This window comes from Triticum dicoccoides, chromosome 7B (assembly GCF_002162155.2).
Source record: "Triticum dicoccoides isolate Atlit2015 ecotype Zavitan chromosome 7B, WEW_v2.0, whole genome shotgun sequence".
In the NCBI taxonomy this organism is placed as follows: Eukaryota; Viridiplantae; Streptophyta; class Magnoliopsida; order Poales; family Poaceae; genus Triticum; species Triticum dicoccoides.
Genome location: NC_041393.1, coordinates 574,855,223 through 574,861,790, shown reverse-complemented (window position 1 = coordinate 574,861,790; position 6,568 = coordinate 574,855,223).

Here is a 6,568-nt window from a genome sequence, read left to right as displayed (position 1 = left end):
ATTTGTATGGTAAGGAGATAAACATAAACTAGCTAGTTTGTACTAGGGAAAATGCTTCATGGAGAGAGGACAAGGGTGACTGAAACCCTATTCACCGCCCCATATACTCCCTAACTCGCCGTGGGGCAAAGCTCGTGCATGAGTTGTGCTTGCTTGTGACGTCCTGATCGACAAGGGGTGGGAGAGGGCTGGGAGGAGGAGGAGGCCTGCTTGTGGAGGCATTGGAGGGCGGGAAGACAAAGGAGATGTGTGCTTGAGCGGTTGTGCTTGTGTTGACTTTAGTGGTCCAAGGCGGCGGTCTTCAACGGCGGCCTGACCTGGTTAGGTCATCGGAGGAGAGGGTGTTGATGCATGGTCCCTGACGGAGGTGAGCTTGACATTAAACCCGGACCTATCATGCAGTGTCCTGTGTGATTTTTTTAGGTTTATTTAGGGAGTCTTGGAGTTTTGTTTGAAGCGGTGAGGCGGCGGCCTTGTCCCGTGTAGGAATAATGTTCTTTTTGCTTTTTCCGCGTTCTATTGGTATGCCTATCACTGGCAGAAGGCATGTGGAGATGTGTCTCCGACTTTCAGGGATCTAGTCGGTTTAAGTTTTTAGTCGAATCCGTCAGAATACAACCAGCGTTCATGGTCTTTGCAGACCACGGCTGTCGGCGTCTCCTGGTCTGCATCGACGACTTTTCGGCCGTTACTTTTACGAGCTCCTGGGTTTAAAAAAGTTTGCTCCACCTAGGCGGAGGCCTAGAGGTGGCATCGAACTATGCTCATGACATGCAGACGGTGGATGCAGAAGAAAGAAGACTTCGACATCGTCAATTATTTGAATGTAATTTTATTTTTGTGTATGAGTATGTTTCTAAGGACATGTGAAATTTAATATACTCCTATAACCTTAGGCCTTTTTTTGCAAAAAAAGTAATATATCTGGTTTGTACCCGGAGCTGCAAGGAAGCTAAAATGGCTTGTTGAATCAACAAGAGGCTCCTCTTGTTGAGCTGAGCGTAGCTCATATGGCTAGATTGCTTGTGGTGGAACTAACCCACAAGGTTCAAGTCCCTAATTTGGCATTGATGGCCGTATTTTTCTGAATTTATTTCAGGCCTTCCAGAGATGTCCATTCAGTGGGAGGAGACGTTTTCACTGACCACGAAGGCACGTGGCAACTTCATCAATCTTAAAATGATGTGTTGGCTCAATCACTCGGAGTTGCTTATAGGGATAGGATGTACATGCGTTCATAGGGATGAGTTATGTATGAGCGTATGTGTCGTTATTGTGTTAAAAAAAAGACTCAACAAGAGGCACACAAATGTACTCATGTACTAAAAAACAAGAGGCACACAAATGGGAGTGCGACAGGTCAGGAAAAACACACAAGGCAAGTAAAGATGAATCAATGTTACGCGAAAAATGGAAACCTCAAAGGAGATGTGGAAACCTCAGTGCCCGCCGCAAGTATAGAGGAATCAATCTGACACGAAATATGGAAACAACAAACTTGAGGGGAAGATTTTTCCAAAAGAATAAATCGTGGAAAAGAGCTTCCAGATTCATCACGAGGAAACCGGCGTCTATATAGGCTCGCGTGGCGTCTGTCTTGCCGATCAACTAAGTTGGCTTACGTTATTTTGTCTCGAGATTAATAGCGTTCAATCAGACCGGCCGAGGCGATGGTTGATCTTCTTCGTCTCACCGTGTGGATGGTGCTTTTGGCCGGCACTGGAACCAATGCTGCCCGTCTCTACCCAACTAATCAACAGGTTTATATACTCATAATCGATCGTGTTAATAAAAATTCTAAATTACAAATAGTTTGACAATTTGCACGTTCACTGTTGATCAGGTAAACCTCCAAAAGTGGAGGAACGAGACGAGGATGTTCCCCCAAAGATGGTCGCTCGGTCAAGTTTCACCACTCGATACTGAATCTGGCTTTCAAACAGAATACGTAAGTATGTTTTTTTTTTTTACTTTTTGCTGGGAGACTAACATACGTATTGATTTGAGATATGTTCAAAAACCATCGCTAATCCTCTTGATGAACACAAAAAAATTGAATTTGTGCTGTGTCGTCACTTGGGTTGCTGCGCACCAGACAGCAGCATCGGATCAGGGTTACTACGGGATCATGGCGACGATGGACGTGTACAACTTCAACCTCGGCATCGAGCAGTACACTGTGGGCTCGATCATCCTCTTCGATGTAGGAGACGGCGAGCCGAGCAGCTACAGTACAATCCAGATCGTCTGGGAGGTAAGTGTGTGTGATATCAACATGCATGCCAGCGCCAAATGCATGGAGAGATGTGATATACAGATGGCTTACATTGCTTCCTCGATCATTGTTGTTCTTCTAGGTTTCACCCAAGATGTATGGTGATTCGCGCACCCGTTTAGCTGCTCTATGGACGGTGGGTCTATAATATAGCATCGCTTTGTAGGCCGCTTTGGGATCCATTAGATGCATGGCTTAATTAACTATCCTTCTACTACCTCCATCCTGGTTTATTAGAGGGTGTTTGGATACTCTCTAGTCATGTGACTAGTAGTAGTCAGACTAGAAGTTTTTAGTCAGGCCCTGTTTGGAAGGTGACTACTACTCCCTCCGTCCGGGTTTATTAGGCCCAAAGACCACTTTGATAGGACCAAGGCAATGCTAGAAAGAAGCGCTTGAAAATTAGAGCTGAAATTGGCCAATTAGCAGGCTCACTTCTAGCTTAAAGTAGATGCTAAATTAATGAGCCGCAGCAGCCTACACGCGCATAAACAACCGATGCGAGAAACAAGGCACTGCATGGGGCGGCTTGCAGGCAAAGGATCGCATGCACTGGCTTGCATGCATGGGCATAACTGCACACTCGGTTAACAAGGCAGCGCATGGGAATAGGAAATGAAAAACTGACACGATTGTAGCAGATTTAGAGTGCGGGGCCTTACAATTCCGGACGGGGCTTGGTGGCCAAGAGGCCCTTTAAACCCGGACGGAGGGAGTACTAGTCAGCATTAAATGTCTCAGTATTAAATGTCCTTTGTGCAACACCAATTAGAGAAAAGAGAGGGGGACTTTAGTCAGTAAAAGTCAGGGGTGTTTGGAGGTTTACTGACTAAAGGTGACTACTACTAGTCTTTAGTCAGTAAAAGTTGGGGGTGGGGTGACTAGGGACTAAACTAGTTTTAGTCACCCACTAGTCAGGGGTGTTTGGAGGTTTACTGACTAAAGGTGAGTACTACTAGTCTCTAGTCTCTAGTCTCTAGTGATCCAAACACCCTCTTAGTCTCTTTAGTATTTTGTGCTTGACCTTAGATTTAACTAACAAAATGTTAATGCATTTAACCAAAAATAATATCTCAAAACTATGTTCAAATACGAATCCAGGGATATAACTTTTGCTAACATGCATTATTATTATATGGGGACCAATAAACCAGGACGGAGGTAGTACGAACTAACATGTGTTGATGGTCTTCTCCTTTACTGTTGATGTAGAATGATGGGTTACAACAAACTGGTTGCCCCAATGCCCAGTGCGGTTTCCAGCCGGCAGACTCTCGGAGGTGTAATTGAGACAGTTTCCCAGCCCAAGGGACTCAAACAGACCATCACTATTATAATTTTTAAGGTACACACCTCCCTCCAATATTGTCATGTGGTCTCATCGTTACAATCCAGATATGTTAACTATTTTATGTAAAATTATACAAATACATAAAAAATAATCCTAAGTAACATATTGTGAAATTCATCTTGGATTACAATCATATAATAACATGCATCCGTCCACACCCAAAATCTCACTTTCTTGGGTAGACATGTATCCCTGTATCTATGAAGCTAATATAAAAGCACTAGTCTATGTGGACAGCGTTGATATAATCCATCTCAGGCCTTTAATTTAGTTTCATAATTTCTCATCAATGGTGGGAAATTAATATTTCATACTATGCTTAATTTGTATACGTATAATTACTAGATTTTTTACGTGTAATTTTGTTACTAAAAGTACACATCTTTACTCTACCTGCATGTTATTTGGTTCTTTTTACCAAATTTGAAATTAACATGGAATTATATGATGATTGATCCGCACTGGTTTAAAATTTCTGTGTGATTGTAATGTAATATTTGATAAAACATGTATGTTATGTAGTTTTTGCCAGCATCTGGGATATGTACGAAAACATATCCATGAAAGTTGTACTTTTGCATATTTAGTTGTGTCAATTAGCTTTTCCAACATGTGTGATATGAATGAAAACATGTCATGCAAACTGTATTTCTGCATGTTACGTTGCGCCGATTAGCTGGGCGCGCTTTGCAAGTTTGTATTACTAGTTTTATTAAATGTTAACAACCGTATTTCATTGAACTCTATGTATCGTTGGAACCTAACTATGTCATAAATTACAGGACGGTGTAATGGGAGATTGGCTGGTGTATTATGGGCTCAATCAGGATGACCCTGCATTGATTGGGTGTTTCCCTAAGTCGTTATTTACCGGAGGGATGGCGAACAGAGCGCCGTCTATCCGTTTTGGTGGATATGTGCAGACCCACACGGCGAATTTAGTTCCGATGGGCAGTGGGTACCTTCCCACGGGTGATGCGATGGCGTCCGCGTTCATAAGCAATATCCAAATCTTTGATCAGAATGGCCAGGCCACGCCGTTGATGCAAGACTCACCTGCCGTCGTTACTGACTCGAATATCTACCGAGTCACTCCAATTGTCAATGGGCGATTTTCGTACGGGGGGCCGTTTCAGTCCACGTGATGTGAGATGATATAGTTTTTCCTTTAGTGTGAATTATTTATGAAATGACAATTCTATATATTACTTTGTGGTTGAGTGACATATTTTGTATTCGTTACATTTATGTTCCTTCTAGTCCACATATCACCACATGCATCTGAGTGGAGCGTTCATGCAGCAAAGTTGATTTCTAGATAATTCCTAGACCAAAGTTTTTTCCAAACAATTTGCTCCCGCCAAGTACATGTTTTTGCGAATTGTTTTCTCTGGAACACACGGCAAATCACCTATTTCCCAAGTTACACTCGTCAAAGGGCTTGTTTGCTGAGTGCCCCATAAAAACACTCGACAAATCTACTACTCCTGTCTCATAATTTAAGACTTTTTTAATATTGATGTAGTGAGGGAATACTATTCGTGAATTTAGTTCAAAAGAATGTACACAGTAAAACTAGAGGAAGTTTTCCTTTGATGTCAGTTTTCCGTGAAGAATGCAGTAATCTATTAGTATATCTAAGTAGGAGCTCCCACTACGGATGAGACTTACATGCGCCCCGCGCGTGCGCCCATCGAGCAGAGCATGGAGGGCTGAGTGGACGAAGCCAACGAATCTCGTGCCCCTTACTTGTGCCCCCATTACTACTTCACCGGATTACAACTCCCCCCCGCCGATGGCACTTTCTTCTGTCGCCGGACGTGCACCCCGTCACCAGCTGTGCTCAGCCGGACATGGAGGAGGTGGATCCTGGGTGGGAGAAGCTACGCGCAGCGGAGGAGGTCGATCCGGGCTGGGAGAAGGTACGCGCAGTGGATGACTAGCTCGAGAGCATCAGATGGACCGCGAGGAAGTATATCTTGGGTGGGCGCAGCTGCTTGAATCGCCTTGAGCGCAGCGGCGAATCCTGGATTCCTGGGTGGCGGAAGACCTGGACGCTACAGCCTGGGAATGGATTGTTTGCGCCGTGACACAGCCACACACTGGTAAATTTCCTACCTTTCTTTGTTGCTCACGTGAGCTTCAGTTTATTGCTTGTTTGCATAGGGTCAGGAACTCTGCTTATGGGCACATGGATAATTTGGTTGATTTCTGCTCCATTGTCACTAGCAAGTTCTAATAAAATATGCAACTATGAAACTGACTTAGGTACATGAGAAAAAACTCTAAATATAAGTATATAACAATTTGAGTATCTCAATGATAAATCTTGTTGTTCGGCTGTCGGTCACGCAATAGCATAGCCCATAAGATGATTAAGTTAGCTTCGGGTCATGGAAGAATACTTGATTTTGTCATGTCCATAGTAGAGGTGGAGGTGGTGGTCTGTTGCTGCGAGGAATTCACAGCTGAGTTTTGCTGTTGCAAATTGGTGTACATGTGATTTGTACGATAATCAAAGTACCTTTAAAGATTAAAAAAGTTATGAGGTTTGTTCAGAGGGAGGTGATCCTCACCAAAGATAGTTTGGCTAAACGAAATTGGAATGGATGTAAGAAGTGTTGTTTTTGTGATAAAGATGAAACAATTCAACATTTTTTTATTTCTTGCCCATTCGCGGCTTTGATTTGACGCACGGTTCATGTTGCATATAATTTGCCACCCCAACAAGTATCCCAAATTTGTTTGGAAACTGATTGGTTGGTATCAACAAAATACTTAAGGGTCATATGCGTGTAGGGATTTGTGCCTCACTTTGGGCAATTTGGAATTGCCGGAATGATTGTGTTTTTAACAGGTCTCGCTCTATTGACTTTTTGCAGGTTATCTTCAGAGCCACCGCATTGATTCGTATGTGGTCATCACTTCAGCGTGAGGACGCT